This window comes from Gossypium raimondii, chromosome 7, assembly GCF_025698545.1.
Source record: "Gossypium raimondii isolate GPD5lz chromosome 7, ASM2569854v1, whole genome shotgun sequence".
Lineage (NCBI taxonomy): Eukaryota > Viridiplantae > Streptophyta > Magnoliopsida > Malvales > Malvaceae > Gossypium > Gossypium raimondii.
The window spans coordinates 18,946,123-18,964,032 of NC_068571.1; the positions used below are offsets into that span (position 1 = coordinate 18,946,123).

At 32.7% G+C, this 17,910-nt stretch overlaps 1 long non-coding RNA gene across 2 annotated transcripts; it reads right to left on the bottom strand.

The window, feature by feature from the left end:
• Positions 1-486: 486 nt before the first annotated feature.
• LOC105799972 (uncharacterized) lies at positions 487-3,124 on the bottom strand. 2 transcript variants are annotated; one of them, XR_008197975.1, is made up of 5 exons: positions 2,891-3,124; positions 1,863-2,451; positions 1,711-1,776; positions 847-991; positions 487-759 (listed from the first exon to the last, which is right to left on the bottom strand). It is a non-coding gene; the product is annotated as an uncharacterized LOC105799972 (long non-coding RNA). The 2 variants fall into 2 exon arrangements; XR_008197974.1 differs by lacking the exon at positions 2,891-3,124 and having other exon boundaries at positions 1,863-2,469.
• Positions 3,125-17,910: the final 14,786 nt, after the last annotated feature.

Sequence of the window (17,910 nt, forward strand, 5' to 3'; positions counted from 1 at the left end):
TTTTTTCTTTTAAAAGAGTTTTAACAATCTTTTCATATCGAGGGGATCAGTTTCAAACTTTTTATTGCACTACAGCAAAACAAGCTTTTAGCGGCCTTTTTTTAATCCTATAGTGCGTCGCAAAAAATGCCTCTATAGATAACACCGCTAAATTTTGCGACGTTTATGTGAAAAATGCCGCTATAAAACATGACCTTTAGCGACACTTTTATAAAAAACATCGCTAAAGAACATGACCTTTAGGGGTGCTTTACCCACAAATGTTGCTAAAGAACATGATCTTTACTGGCGCTTTTATCACAAATGTCGCTATAGAGAATGACTTTTAGTGGCTTTTTTTGACAAACGCCACTAATTCTTTAGTGGCATTTATGGGAAAACGCCACTAACTTTGGTAGATTTGTAACATTCAATTTTCATCCATATACAACCTTTCCTGTAGCATGAAATCCAACCAAAAACAACAAATCTAAATGATACTTCAAATTCAACGAAAGATATATGATATAAATTGATAACTAAAGTATAATTCAAAATATTCTTACAATAATGTTAAATGTTACAATGTTAAAAATATTCTTACAATAAGAAAAAAATGTCTAAGTTGGCAAGCTCAAAAATAGCTCTTGCTCGCTCTGTTTTAGCTAATGATCTTTCTAACTCGACATATTTGCTCCACTCCAGATACTTCTCATACAGTTTTCGGCAACGGTCAATATTACCAAGTTGCAGCTCAATTTTAATATACTTCTTAAAGATCTGAATTTGAACAAAGCAACATAATGAGAAAAGTTCATGTTAAAAGTAGTCAAATTTATAAACTTTCAACATAAGTCGAACATTTACCTTATCTTTAGGTGCCTTTCCAATAGCATTTCCCAAAATTTGCCGCGCACCCTTGAGATTGAGCTGTCTTATTTCAAACTGTGCAACAAGAAGCTAGATCTTTACAAAAGAAAACTTCTCATGTGGAATAAGCTTAAGGCACTCCCTGGAAAATTTTTAAATTAATGAGGAACCATTCAATGTCTATTATAACCAACCACAATATGAATGGTGAAAAACACCCAAAAACTGAATGATTCTTTAGAATACACCATATGCCTGTGGGTGAGGGAGACAAGATAAAAATTAAAATAACATTTGATGCATGCTATAAAAGTAACAATAATTCACTACCTACTGACTACTATAAAACCACCACCATATAATCACAAGATAATACATTAACTCATGTCAAAGAGAAACAATGCAAATGCTGAAATGTGTTCTCTCTATTTTAAACAACATCATTTTTCATGACATTTTAGATATAATGAGCTGTCTTAAATATAAACCAGAAGAGAGGCACCAATACAAAATAAGGAAATATGGAGCAAAAACACTACCATGAAAAGAACGAAGATACTAATAACATAAAGAAATAGAACACTCAATAAGAAAAAAGGTGCAACAAAGCTAACTTCGAATGTTAAATTTTAGATTTTCTTCCTTCATTTTCCCTTTTTATCAGCACATTACAGGGTAATGAAATGGACTGTTAGCAAAACATGAAACCAAAACATGCAAACATTCAAATAGTAGGCAACTGGAAAATTTCTTGCAGAGTTCAGTTGACAAGATTTATTAGTAAAGAAATTATTTCACTTGCAATTTAGCAATAGTAGCAACCAACAGAACCATAAATCCATTGCAAGAACATAAAGATACCTGTACACATCTCTCGTTCGCTCCATATCCCCAGCATCAAGCTCCAAATATAAAGCATAATTAATCCTAAATTAAAAGCAAACCATAAGTTGGTTAGTACAGAACTATAATATTAAACCAAGCATACAACCATTAGGCACACAAAAACTCACCATACGTAAATATATCTCTGCCAATATCGCTTCTCCTCAGCTAGAGAAACATTAGCAATAGCTCTCTCATAAACCTCCCTAATCCTCCCCTTATTGCCTACACTCTCTTCCAACCTTATATAATCAAACCAAGCATCATAATTCAATGGATTCTTCCTGACTTCATCCTCATACTAAAACCTCTTCTTCCCTACAATGGCATCCTCAATCCCTTCCTTATCTCCATATTGCTTCTCAAAAGCCACAAAAAGTTTCTATAACAATCCTCTTCCAACCTTATATAATCAAACCAAGCATCATAATTCAATGGATTCTTCCTGACTTCATCCTCATACTGAAACCTCCTCTTCCCCACAATGGCATCCTCAATCCCTTCCTTTTCTCCATATTGCTTCTCAAAAGCCGCAAACTTTCTATAAAAATCCTCTACACTACCTTTAGGTATATGATTGAGAGCAAACTTGTAAATACTACGAGCTCGTTCCGTTTCCTTACACCGTTCCTCAAATTCGGTGAATGCAACGAATAACTGCTCTGCATCTTCTTCATCCGCCAGCTTCTCCATCGCACGTTCATACACATTCCTAGCCTGTACAATCTCCCCATTCTTCATCTCAAATTTTTTTTAATTTCGCACGGTGGAAATTTTTTTATATAAAACAAATAGTTAAAAGTTTTTAATTTACTCCAAACTTGACATGCATGATCTATATAAATGAAGTGTGAAATATGACCGTTTAATTATTAAAATATTAATTGTACAAAAAATATTAAAGTGTGTAAAACTACTCTAATTTTAGAATATTATAACTGGATTTCTCCTATATATATTTAAAAACCATAATTTTAATTTAAGTATAATTTTGATATAGAGGGAGAGAGTGTGTAATAAGTTTGAGAGGATGAATACTCTACTACCCAAATTCACATGAAATATAAACAATTTCCAGAAAATGGATTTCCTGATTCTTCTAAATTAGTAAATACTTCAAGAAAGCAACAACCATATACAAGGGATAGAGACTTACAAAAAGCCAAAGCTTGTTTGTCTCCTAGATGAAGTGCTCCCTTTCTTGATTCCTTTCTAACTTGCTTATATTAAACTTTGACAGTATTGTATAGACAAATCTTGCATGGTTATAAGATATTTAAGCAAAGCCAAGAGCACCATACTGAAAATTAATTGTTCGAACTCACATTGGACAATAGAGGCTTGTTTATATTTCAGCAAAAACATCGTTGCTTCTTTCTTGAAGTATTTACTAATTTATTAAAGAAAAAAAGTAAAAGAGAAATGAGCTAAAAGGAAAATTATATTTATTTATACCGATTTAAACTTATAAACTACACTATTTTGATTTGCATACAGATAAGCATCCATATTACAGTTCAGATTCGACTAAATTGAACAAAGTTTTAAGAAATTTCAGACCCTAAAAAGCGAAAGTAAAAAGGGAAAAAAAAGATAGATGAGTACTTGAAGCGATCCTTCTTTGTTTTTTCAGTCGATATCAGAGTCATCAAAATTGTCTTCGAAGTTTTTGAAGAAATCAGCATCTGCGAGCTTGTTGTCGAAAGCGATGACACCTTCGTCGAAGATATCCGGTGTGTCAACATCGTCAACTTCCATGGCTGAACCTTGGTCGTTTGGGTCTGTCATGAATTCCATCGACATCGGCCTCATCTTTCCCCCTTTTCTCTAGGCTTCTAGGGATTTCTTTCATTGGTTTAATTTTAATTATTTTTGTTGAAATATCACGCTAATGTTATATAGAGGATGTTTACCCCGAAACGATGTCGCTTATAGGTCCTTTCAGAAACGCAGCATTTCAGCATTTAATTGGGAAGATAATTTTTTCTTTTAGGATGACCTTTTGGTCACTCTAATTTGATCATTCATTTAATTTTATGTTTTTTTAATTATTGAATTTATATTATTTATCAATTCATTTTAAATAAATATAAAAATTCATGATTATCAATTTTACTAATGACATATACGTGAATTATTGTATAGATGTAATGTGAATCGACAAGAATCTAGAAGGCTTCTCCAAATAAAGTCTTTGACCTTCTGAGGGACCTTACAATTCTAAAGGCACGGCAACGGCCACTCCACAACATAAAGATGCACCATGGTAGCTAAGTTCACTGCTACTCGATAGTCGGTCTTGACACCATACTGGCTGTCCTTACTAGACTGTCAAATAAGCCTGTACAATTGATGATGGATTTTGCGGTTTTTTCAGCAAAAATGCCACTAAAAAAATTAAATTCCTGTAGTGAAACAGCGCTGTTCTGAAAATTTTTAATACATAGTTGCGGCGTTTTTGGTCCAAACGCCACTATTGCTTACCTTTTGCGGCATTTTTCTCATAAACGCCACTAATGATTGACTTTTTTTAAAATTTTATATTTAAATATTATATAATTCATATCAATTTTAAATAAATAATTTTGAAAATTTAAGTAATATTTAAAAGAATTAGATAAATTTTAAAATTTTATATAATTTTTATGTAGGAAAACAAAAACAAAAACAAAATATGAAAAAAAAGGCTTTAAAAACTATAATGATAATTTTAATATATTAAAATTCATATTATCTCTTTACAATTATATAATAAATTATTTAATATATAAATTAAAAACTTAATCAGTCATATACCCAAAACACTTTAAAATTATTTTAAATAATAGTATTTTAATTTTTTCATTTTTAACATATATTTTCTATGTTTTTACTTTCAACTTTTTCTACGTGTCATTAATTTTTATGAAGATTTTAAACATTAAATTAAAAATAAATTGTATTTTAATTAATATATAGAAACTAGTTAAATAATAAATAGAAGAGGATGAAAGAGTGCATGAGTTATCGAAAAGAATACATGATGGCCACTTGGATGATGGGTGACAATACAGGGAGCAAAACGACGCCGTTTTGTTTAAAATCAGACCCTAAACACTAAACCATAAACCCTAAGCCCTTATGTAACATCTCGAAATAGGGCCTAAATTGAACAATGGTTGCGAAATCACGAATCTGAGATAGAAAAGTTTATTGTGATTAATTTTTATGATTTTCCGATTGATTGGATGCATGTGTTAGAATATTGATAAGAAATTTCAGCGATTGCATGTTTGAATTGCATATTAGGGTTTAATTGCAAAAATGGGTAAATATTGAAGTGCATAATTGAAGTAGAGGTCCTTAAATGGTAATTAGACCATTAGATTTTCATGGACAAAAATGGACATAAGATAAGTGAAATTGGATATTTTTAAGCTAGGGGCATTTTAGTCATTTGGTAATTAAATGAATTAAAAAGGAAAGTAAAACCAAAATGTGCTCATATTTCTTCCACCATAGCCAAAACTTAAAATTTCTCCATAGCTAGGGTTTTGGCAACTTTCAAGCTTGATTGTAAGTACATCCAAGCCCCGTTTTTAATGTTTTTTTTTACGTTTTTTGAGCCCTCATAGCTCGATTTAGCTTATTCTACCACTAATATATATGTTAGGGTTCATATTTGGAAAAATACCCATAGGTGAAATGTGTTTATTTTGATGTTTTATGGTAGATATGAAGCTTGAAATTATGTTAAACAACTTTTGCTAAGTGATTTTAAGTGAAAACGAGTAAAACGACATAATCGGTAAAAATACCTATTGTTTATAAGTAAATGTTAGAGTGGGAATTTGATGTTTCCACAGAAGGGAAAGATGTTCAGCATGTCATAAAACATAAGAATAAGGGATGAAGTTTAATTTTCGAGCTTTAGGGAAAAGTGTAAATATGAAAAAGTTTAGGGGCAAAATTGTAATTTTGCCAAAGTTCAAGTCAATGAATGTTTTGATGAATGTGAGTATTAAATAAGCTAAATTTCCTATTATAGATCAAGAGGAACGAAATCTGGAGTTAGACCGGGGAAAGAAAAAGGTTGAGGACTAAGTTGATAGATTTGATTGTATTTTGTACCGAGGTAAGTTTACGGTAAATAAATGCAATATTGCAATAATTATTATTAATTTTGTTATTTTCCAGCAATTATGTATTTAATTCATGAAATTATTTAATGTTGACTCAAGTATGAGATGACAGAGAATCAGTGATAAAGTCCCGTTGAAACATTAGGAATGTATCGGATACAAATGTCATGACATTAAGGGAATGAGATCCTATGTAAGACCATGTCTGGGACATGGCATTGGCATTATTGAGGTTATGAGAGGTCCCACATGAGACCATGTCTGGGACATGGCATGGGTACCGATATGACAACTCTCATGTATGACCATATCTGGGATATGACATTGGCAGTATAGGAAACATCCCATATAACTCCATCTCTGGGACATGGCTTTGGCATATTATTATTAGACAGGAGACTCGAGTATCCTTAGTATATCAAGTGATTCAACGGGCTGGTAAACAGAATATGTTACATGAAAGTTTAGGTAAAAGCATAATAAATAAATTCAGGTGAGTTATAAAGGTTAAGAATATTTCAGTTATCAGTTGAGAAAGAAATTTTAGCCAGGGAGGAGAAGTTATAATCATGAGTTATTTAAGTAAGCAAGTAAGTAAACAAGTAAGAGAGTAAGTAAAAAAGAAGCGAAGACATGATACTTGATGATAATTTATGAGTATAACTATTTATGATAAATGTTGTTATTTATTTGCTTGTAAACATACTAAGCTTTATGCTTACTCCCTTTATTTTCCTTTTTTTTATAGTATCACCAAGCAAATTCAGGGATCGTAAGGATGTCAGGGATCGTAAGGATGTCGGAGATCGTTTCACACTATCAATAGGCCATCTCGGTATTTTGTGATTCGAAACGTTTTAAGTTATGGCATGTATAGGGACTTTGTCATTTTGTGTGTGTGCCTTTATGATATGGCTAATGAATAGCATGGAAATACTCGATAATGATTAGCTATTGAAATGACTATTTAAGAACATGTTTTGATGTTATGTATGCCTAAATGATAGTTAATACAAAGAAATTATGAAAGAGTAAAAATTTGCAATGGAATAGTTTTTGGACAGCAGCATTGACGTGATTTTGAAAAATCACCAAAGGTAGTAGAAATGAAATTAGAGAGTGAATGAGATATATAATTAAATTTTATCGAGTCAATTTTCACATGAAAGAAACGGTGTAGGCAAAGAAATTATATATTATGAGATATTTCAATTTTAGTGAGACACGGTCACATGAAGTCCCCTATTCTAATTTTAGAAAATCATTAAAAATTGTACAGAAATAATTATGAGTCATAATTTATATTTCTAGATTCCATGGTGATTTTATTTTCAAAAGAAACAAAGGAGAAAATTATCCAAATTCTGTAAAATGAGATAATTGCTTTTTAGTGAAGAGGGGTCAGAACTGTCGAGCAGTGAAACATGGGAGATTTTAACGAATAAACTGTACTAATTCGCCAAACCAAAAATTCTGAAAATTTTATGGTTAGAAGATATATGAGTCTAGTTTTAGGAAAAAAGTACAGATCTAAGTTTTGAGTTTCTTAACTCTAATTATAATTAAATTAGTGACTGTTACGCGAGTGGACAATTTTATTGTAAACAGTGAAATAAATTATTTTGATTTGTTTAAGTATTCAAACAATTTTTAACGTTCCGGTTTGGACCCGAACTAGTTCCGTTGCATGTTTTAGGGTCTCGAGAGTTTTTTTAGGGACATATTGAATGAACGTGAGCGAATTAATTTTAAAAGCAAATTTTTATGCTCCGATCTAGTAAGTTAAGTCAGATAACGCCTCGTGCTCGACTCCGGCAACGGTCTCGGTAAGGGGTGTTACACCTTAAACCCTAAATCCTAAACCATAATCCCTTAACCCCTAAACCATAAACACTAAAGCCTAAACCCTAAATCATAAACACTAAACCATAAACATACACCCTAAACCGTAAACACTAAACTGTTAACACTAAATCATAAACCCTAAACCTTAAACCCTAAACCATAAACCTACACCCTAAACCCTAAATATATATATTACAAGGGACAAAAGTAATTAAAAAATAACCTTATTGCTTACCTAAACCCTAAAATAAATTGATTTTTTGTCATTTTATCAAAAACCCTAACCCTTAAACCCTAATAGCCTAACCCCTAAAACCATGAACAATAATAAGACCTTAACTATAAAATAATAAACCCCAAACCCTAAACTCTAAACCATAAACCCTAAAATCAAGACTCTAATCCCAGAATAATAAACATTATATCATAAACCCTAAACCCCTAAACTATAGACATTAAACCTAAAATACTTAACCATAAAATAAAATAATTTTTTATCGAATTTTTGATCTAAAGCTCAACAAAAAATGACGTCGTTTTCTCAACTTTTTTGTGGTGTTTTGCTAAAAGTTCACTAATGTTCGATCTATAGGGGCGTTTTTTAACAAGCGCCACTAATTCTCGATCCATTGCGATGTTTTTTAAAAAGGTGCCGCTAACGCCACTAAAGCTCAACAACAAACGACGTCGTTTTGTTCAACTTTTTTGCGCCGTTTTTCGAAAAGCGCCGCTAATGCTCGATCTATAGCGGAATTTTTGACAAGCGTCGCTAATTCTCGATCAATTTCAAACTTTTTCTTGCGAAGTTTTCTTCCTTGGAAGGGAAATTAGAGCCATTTAAAGGGAGTTGTGGATTTTTCTTATTTCCAAGGCTTCTTAAGACTTTTACACGCCATGTTCCATCGTTTCCATCTATCTTCTTTATCTTCTTCTTTATTTTATTTTGTTCATTTTTAATTCTACAAATCTTTGATTTATTTAATTATTTTTTCTATCTTAATTATCTATTTTAATTGGTTCCTTTAATCTTGAAATTCTTAGATCTGAGTAAGATTTGTTTGTGTTTCAAGTTGTGTCAAAATCCAATTTTATTCCCAATTGTCTAGAGCCCTATGTCAAATTCACGACTTGGACAAACTTACGATCCTATTCAACACACACTCATCTCTATCACCTAATTTCCCATATCTGCTTAATTGGGCCACTTAGGCTTCAAGACAGGTTTCTCCATAAGTTCTTCGAATCAAGCCAGTTCTCGTGGGTCAAGTAAGCCCCATCTAATCGATAAACCTCCATGGATCACATTTTGTGTAATGGTCACGGGCTTCGAACAGTAGCTCGTGACATATGCATAAGTTAGAATGGTCTTGTTGTCACTTTAATCCTTTCAATATTTGGTATTCAAGTCCCTAAGTCTTTTGTCAATTAAAAATCTATAACGATATGATTTTTAAAATTTAGTCCCTATACCTTAATTAAATAATTAATAGAAAAAATTGAAAGACCAAACTTTAATAAAATTTTATACCAATTCTGTAAACATTTATATTTAATATTTATGAATCCAATTTACGGAAATGGGGTTTCAAAACTACTTTTTTCGGCACCAGTGAAAATCAGACTGTTCCATCAACTGAAAGCCCAAAGGGGTCACGAAGGGGCCTAAATAGTGAAGATATGCCTCACCTCCATCGAGATCCCAAAGTGTTCATGGAGGGGACCGAATAATGAAGTTATACATTAGCTTTGCTAAAAACCCAAAGGGTTCATAGAAGGGCCTGAATAATGCAAATGATAAAGTGACCTTGCTCCTAGATGCATAGAGGGAGACTTATGGAAGGTAATAAAGTCCCTACTCCCAAAAAAATGGGAGGAGGCTTATGAAAAGTGGTAATAAAGACCTTGCTTCTAGACGCATGTGGAGAGGTTTACGAAACATGGTAATAAAGACCTTACTCCCAAACGCATTAGGGGAGGCTTACGAAAAAATGATAGTGCTGCTTCTGCTTGAGGTGGAAGGCTTTCGATAGATATTGCTCCTAAACTTATCGGGGGAGGCTTATAGTAAGAATCACAAGTCAATCGCACTACTATGGCTCTTACAACTCGAAATTATGTAAAGAGTAAGGTCCTGCCATGTCGAATCACAACCACCGACCACTTCTACTCAGCTTGGATTTACATGATAAAAGTAGAATTAAAGATATAACATGAAGAATTATAGATATGATATAAATGTAGATGGTGAGTTAACCATCTGTGGGAGTCCCTTGCATGTTCCTTTTGTCTAACATACATTATATGTACATAGGTATTTGCTGTTGGAAAATTACATTTTATGGGAATTATGAGGCATATTCTCAATAAGTAAAGGTGGAGAGTTGAATCATAAAATTATGGTTTCATATTCTACTTCATGAGACCTTTACAACGATATATCATATGCTCAAAATGTTTGAGTGATGAATGAGAAATTGATGCTCAAAGTAAGCTACTTGAAAATATTTGTTGAGGAAAAGTAAAGGCTTAGATCCCACATTGGTTAAATACCAAGTGTGAGATGTGTATATATATATGTGAACCCTCTTGAAGTTTAATTGAATGACTAAGCTTGAAACTTTGCCTCACGCACAAAGGGGTGCAAGTCCAAATCTGACGGGGTTGGGACGAACCCGAATGACATGGGCGATATGAAATGTATAGATCGATCGGGCCAAAATGGGCCTGTAGATATTTTAGCCTAACACAAATTATTTTTCCTCAGCATACATAATCTGGTTATATAAGGACACTTATCTTATTTATTTGATTCTAATCAGTTTGATTTAATTTTTTAATCGAATTGATTTATTCGCTCGTTAATGGTAGATTTTGTGGAAATTTTCTAAAATTCCAACATTCTCAATGCCTATAAAAGGCTATGTTTTCTGAAGGTTTTTACACACTCTAATATTTTCTCACACCAAAATTCTATTGCTCTCAAAATTATACTTTTTCCTCTCCGTATTTATCAAACATTTCTGTGTTAGAAAAAGGCATCGTTTGTTCGTTGATCGCTACAGAGGTTCTCTTGCTTTGATCTTTCTGTTGTTGTATTCTAAGAGACATTCAACCAACGTTTCTCCAAGTACCGTAGGAGTGACCGAATATGTCTTAAGAAAACTGTGTTTCACAGGCCTTAGCGTTTCGTAAAATCCCTATTCTCCCTTTTTATTTCAACTTTTGTTACGGTTATATTTGATTAGTTGTATTTTGCAAATTAAATATAAATTGTTCTATTTATATTTCTTTATATTTATCTATATTGTTTCGTTAACGTGTTTTGTCCAACAATCTTAAGATAGATCTAATTATTTTTTGAAATTCTCTAATCTGAGACAAACGAAATAGCAAGGCGAGAAAAAAATATCATTTTTTAATAAATTTTCTAAAAAGTGAATAAAATCTGTTTTCGGGATTTATTCCCGCCGTTCAATGGATTTTATTCCAATTTTGATTTTTACGAGTTTTTAAAATTTAAAAAATCTATTTCAGGATTTATTCCCGCCTTTCAGCGAATTTTATTCTTTTTCATTTTATTTTCGAAACGAGAAATTGTAGATTGAATAAAATCTATTTCGGGATTTATTCCCGCCGTTTAACAAGATTTTATTCAATATTAATTTGTTTCCAAATGAAGGCTTAATCAAATAATTCTGTTTTGGGATTTATTCCCTCCGTTTAATAGAACTTATTTTTATTTAATTACTTAGTTTTGTTTCGGGATTTAGTCCAGTCATTTAACAAAATTAATGTTGATTTTGTTTCAGAACTTTAATTCTGCCGTTTGATAAAATCGAAGGAAAATTTTTTGTTTCTTTTTTGGCCTGATTGTGGCTTTAAATTGTGAATTAAAAAAGGAAATTTTATCAATGGTGAAATTAAAAAGACAATATGAGAATCCATGTCTAGGATTGATTCTTTGAAAGACGTGGTATTTAAGCATGTCAAGTGCACCACCTCTCTTTTAGGGTTACCTACCTGGTACATTGTCAAATTGTATTTTTTATTAGACTGTATAAACTTGTGTTTTGGGTTTTATTAGATTCATGCCGTCTAACAAAAGTTGATAATTTTCTAATTCTTATTTTGTTTCTTGACAAAAAATGGAAACTCTCATCAATGCTGTGGAAGATATGAACTTATGTGCTGTGATTTCTGAAGTCAACATGGTTGATTCAAATCCAAGAGAATGGTGGATTGATACTGGTGCCACATGTCATACCTTGTGAAAATAGGGAGAAGCTCTATATTGGCAATGTTGCAACTTCTAAGATCAAAGGGAAGGGTATTGTGAATATGACTTCTGGCAAAGAACTCAAGCTTCAAAATGTGTTGTATGTGCTTGAAATATGCAAGCACCTTGTTTGTGGGACACTCCTTAGTGTACACGGCTTTAAAATGGTGTTTGAATCCCAGAAGCTAGTTTTGTCTAAGGGGGAATGTATGTGGGAAGGGGATATGTATTAAATAACATGTGGAAACTTAATGCAATCTATGTAAAATTGTTGCTTCTTCCTCTGTTTATATGCTTGAGTCATTTGATTTATGGCATGGTAGGCTCGAACATGTTAATTATGATACTTTACGTACATCAATTAACTTGGAGGATATTCCTCCATTTCACATTAATTATAAACATAAATGTGAAACTTGTGTTGAGACAAAATTAACAAGGTCTTCTTTTCAAACTGTTGAAAGAAGCACAGAACCACTTGATCTAATACATAGTGATGTTTGTGACTTAAAGTTTGTTCAAACGAGAAGAGGGAATATATATTTTATTACCTTCATTGATGATAGCACAAAATTTATTCTCTATAAGCAGGAAGTTGAAAACCAACTTAATAGAAAGATTAAGATGCTGAAAAGCGATCGTGGTGGTGAATATGTTGAATCATTCAGTGAATACTGTGCAAAACATGGTATTATTCATGAAGTGACACAACCATACTCTCCTCAATCAAATGGAGTAGCGGAACCGAAAAATCAGACTCTAAAGGAAATGATGAACGCATTGTTAGGAAGCTCTAGGTTATCACAAAACATGTGGGGGAAGCTATTCTATCAGCTAATTATCTTTTAAATAAGATTCCACATAAGAAAAGGGACAAGACACCATATGAGTTATGGAAATGTAGAAAGCCTTCCTACAACCACTTGAAAGTGTGGGGGTGTCTTGTAAAGGTAATGGCTCCGTCACCAAAGCAAATGAAAATAGGTCCTAAAATGGTGGATTGTATTTTTAGTGGTTATGCAGATCATAACAATGCATATAGGTTTCATGTGTATGAATTGAAAAATCCTGACATTCACAAGAATACTATATTGGAATTAAAGAATGCTTCATTCTTTGAAAATATCTTCCCTTGTAAAGATAGAAATGTTGATTCAAGTTCAACAAAACAAACTTCAGAAACTATAGATGAAAATAGTCCTAACGAGGTTGAAACTGAGATAGAGCCAATGAGAAGTAAACGAGCAAGGTTAGAAAAGTCTTTTGGATCAAATTTTCTAACCTTTATGCTAGAGGCAGAACCTTAAATGTATAATGATGCTATACGATCATTCGAAAGTACATCATGGAAAGATGCTACTAAAAGTGAAATTGATTCCATCATGTAAAATCATACATGGGAATCAGTGGATCTTCCTCCAGAAATTAAACCATTAAATTTTAAATGGATTTTCAAATAGAAAATGAAAGCAGATGGAACAATTGATAAGTACAAGGCTAAATTGGTTATAAAAAGTTATAGAAAAAAGGAAAGCCTTGACCACTTTGATACTTTTTCTCCAGTATCTAGAATAACTTCCATAAGGATGATACTTGCATTTGCCACCTGGCGGAACCTGGAAGCACATTAAATGGATGTTAAAACAGCTTTCCTAAATGGAGATCTTGATAACGAAATCTACATGATACAACCTGAGGGTCATGTAGTTCCAGGACAAGAAAGGAAAGTTTGTATAGTGGTGAAGTCTTTATATGGACTTAAGCGAGCACCAAAACAATGGAATGAAAATTTTGATAATGTCATGATGAAAAATGGTATATCAGCTAGTCCCAAAATTTGGATACCCAAAATTATATCAGCTAGTCCCATATCTTTCATGTCAAATATTGAATTTAACATGTCTTTGGTACGTTTTACCATTTCATTGTTACTTCTATCAATGAGTATGTCATCAACATATAAGCATAGGATTATATATCCAATATCAGTAGTTTTGACATACACACATTTGTCACACTCATTATCAAAATAGAGGTGAAAGCGTTAACCAAATGGAATATGCCAGGGTCATAGGTAGTCTAATGTACCTTATGAGCTGTGCTAGACCAAATATTGCTTTCACCATGAGTAGTTTAAGCAGATTCACAAGCAATCCAGGGAAAACCACTAGAAAATAATTGTGAAGATACTGAGATACTCAGATATACTTGACACTATGAATTACATTATTCTAGAGATCCTGCTGTTTTAGAAGTATTCTCAAATGTCAGTTGAATATCTGATATTCAAGATTCCAAAGACACAAATGGATATGTCTTTCAATTGGGAGGAGGAACTCTGTCATGGAATCTGAGTTTGTAGCTCTAGACAAATCTGGAGAAGAGGCAGAATGGCTTCAAAACTTCTTAGAGGATATTCCTGAATAGCCTAAACCTGTGCCTACGATATGCATATATTGTGATAACCGAACAAAAATTGGTAGAGCACAAAATGCAATGTATAATGGTAAGTCGAGACATATGCGTTGTCGACACAATACTGCTAAACAATTAATCTCAAACGGAGTTATCTCTATTGATTTTGTAAAATCAAAAGATAATACTACGGATCCGCTAACTAAAGGCTTAAATTGAGATTAGGTTGATAAAACATCGAAAGGAATGAGACTAAAGCCCATGGAAATTAAAGGCGCTATGTGAAGGAAAACCCAACCTAGCTGACTAGAGATCCCAATATCTAGGTTCAAAGGGACAACCTAATTGCATAAACCTTGTGAGGTCACTGTGGGGGTTCTTATCCCAACTTCGTTCCTATGATGTAAATAGTGACTAAAAATGATAGAGGTTAAGCAATGCTTTTAATGACCATTGTGTGTTTCGTGAGTCGAACAACATAAGTCACTTATGTGAGAGTAAAGTGGGGCTGCTTCGAGGAGACTATTGGGCCATAGTTCTCTCAAACTCTTTTAGAACCAGGAGATGTTCGCGGCTATATGAACATAACCATGATAACTAAAACCTTGTTAGGGAGGTATTTGTGTGAGGTATATATCGTTTACACAAATGACAGACCAGTTCAAGGACATCACGTCTACTGGTAAGCTAGTAAAGTAAATATACTTTCACAAGGGAAGGTTTAAGGGTGGACACCTACCTATCCTGTGCAACTATCTATCCTAGATTCTATCACCACATTGTGTCAATGTTTTTCGATAAAACTATCAATTTTCATTCATGTGGAGGATTTTGGAAAAATTGCATTTTATGGGAACTTTGAGGCATATTTTCAATAGGTAAAGGTGGATAGTTGAAGCATAAAATTATGGTATCATATTCTACTCCATGAGACCTTTACAATAGTATATCATATGCTCAAAATGGTTGAGTGATGAATGAGAAATTGGTGCTCAAAGTAAGCTACTTAGAAATATTTGTTGAGGAAAAGTAAAGGCTTAAATCCCACATTGGTTAAATACCAAGTGTGAGATGTGTATGTATATGTGAACCCTATTGAAGGGTAATTGAATGCCTAAGCTTGAAACCCTACCTCGCATGCAGGGGGTGCAGGTCAAAACTCGATCGAGTTGGGGCGCACCCGCACGATGTAGGCAATGCAAAATGTTCAAACTGATCAGGCCCAAATTGGCTTGCAGATATTTTAGCCCAACATGAAATTATTTTTCCTCAGCAGACTTAATCTGGTTATATAAGGACACTTATTTTATTTATTTGCTTCCAATCAATTTGATTTATTTTTTAATCAACTTTATTTATTGACTCCTTAATGACAGATTTTGTGGAAATTTTTTAAAATTCCAACATTCTCAATGCCTATAAAGGGCTATGTTTTCTGAAGGTTTTTACACACTCTGATATTTTCTCACATCGAAATTCTGTTGCTTTCAAAATTATTCTTTTTCCTCTCCGTATTTCTCAAACATTCCGGTAATAAAAAAGGCATCGTTTGTTCGTTGATCGCTGCAGAGGTGCTTTTGCTTTGATTTTTGTGTTGTTGTATCCTGGGAGAGATTCGACCAACATTTCTCCAAGTACTGTAGAGCAGCTAAATCTATCTTAAGGAAACTGTGTTTCACAGCCGTCAACATTTCGTAAAATCTCTGTTCTTCCTTTTTATTTCAACTTTTGTTATGATTATATTTGATTATTTTTATTTCGCAAATTAAATATAAATTGTTCTATTTATATTTTATTATGTATATTGTTTCGCTAACGTGTTTTGTCCAACATTCGCAAGGGGTACAACCACTTGTGAGAACCTCTCGTGGACTTCCTTATTCAAATTCATATAGACATTCACTTACAGGCAAGTATATAGGTAAGCATACCGGGTGTTTACTGTTTGTGGAGTGTAACTGTTCGTGGGTGTGAGAACAGGGACATTGGGCATCTTTGTCTCTTGGGCTTCTAGTGGATTGTACGAGTAACAACAAATTCCTTAATCAATTTATCTCAGTTCACAATTTTCATTAGATAAATCGAATAGATTTACAAGAAATGAAACAAGCAAAAATTAAACCAAATAGCAGCAAATAGTAAAAACCCAAAACTAGCAGCAAGTTAGAGACAACAATGGTAATTTGAATCAACAAAAATTGAAGGAGAACAGCATGCAACATATATAATGTATTCGGAGGATCTAATACACCATATGCCGTAAAAATAATCATGCTCGATTTTAAATGTGATTATTCAAGTTCGAGTTCAAGTCAAGTTTCATGTATCCGGAGGATCTAATACGTCATATCCCGTAAAAATAATCATGCTCAATTTTAAACCTGATTATTCAGGTTCGAGTTCAAGTTCTAATTAAAAATGTAAGATATAAAGAATAAACTTCATTAGACCTGGAAACCATTAAATCTATGCAGTACAATAATTGAATCAGATTCCAATATAAACAGAAAATATCAAAAACATAACGAATGCTACTTTACAATCATACAGATGAAGGCCGCAAAAGGAACAATATAAGCAAAAATTGAATCACTGAAACTTGCAAAAAAAACATTCTAAATAATATGAGAGAGCAATAAATATTGACATGCAAAGGTATGAACAAGCCTTTGACTAAAGGAGCAGAATATTGGAGCAAATTACTTCTCTAAGTAAAAGAATAACAAGTTACTTCTCAAAATGAAAGAATACTGCAACGCACTTATAGGACCCCCAATAGTTGATTCTTAACATGTGCGCTTGAACTTTGAACTCTCATATTAAAGAAAAAGAGTGTAAAAAAGAAGAAGCATGTAAAACCGACAAGAAGGAAATTCCGGTAAAGAAGCTCAAATTCTAACACCATGAAAATTTCTAAAATTAAATTTGATTATGTTAACTTTTTTTCTAAATCGTTGGTAATATATTTAAACTCCTAAAAGAATATAGTAAGAAAACTCGATTCCATAACTTTTGGGAAAAATCCAAATAATTTGATAGTTTTATCAAAATAGGTATATTTCTATTATAGACTCCATCTAAAAAAAAAAACAAGTACCAAAAATCAAGAATTGATAAAATACTCTTAGGAACGTGACACCAAATTAATAATTATAAATTATATCCATGTTTAAGTATATATGATAATGGAAACCAAACTTTGGTTTTACAAATGTAAAATACCTTCGCTTTGCGATTTGCAAGTGGTTTAATATCAACTGGTTGGAGAGCTAATTCTGAGTTGGTGATGATGATGTGAGAACATGCATCATCTCGTAGGTAGCAGCATATATGAGGTAAATAATGGAAAGCAAAAATGGTAAAAAGTAGAGAGGCACAAGACACATAGAAGATCATGAAACTTATAATAAAAGCCAAAAGCAACAACAATTATCATTTTATGGAATTCATGCATCCAAATAAAAAAAATTAATTATTATGTGACTAAATCCCCAAATATAGGTTAGGGGTACTTATGTT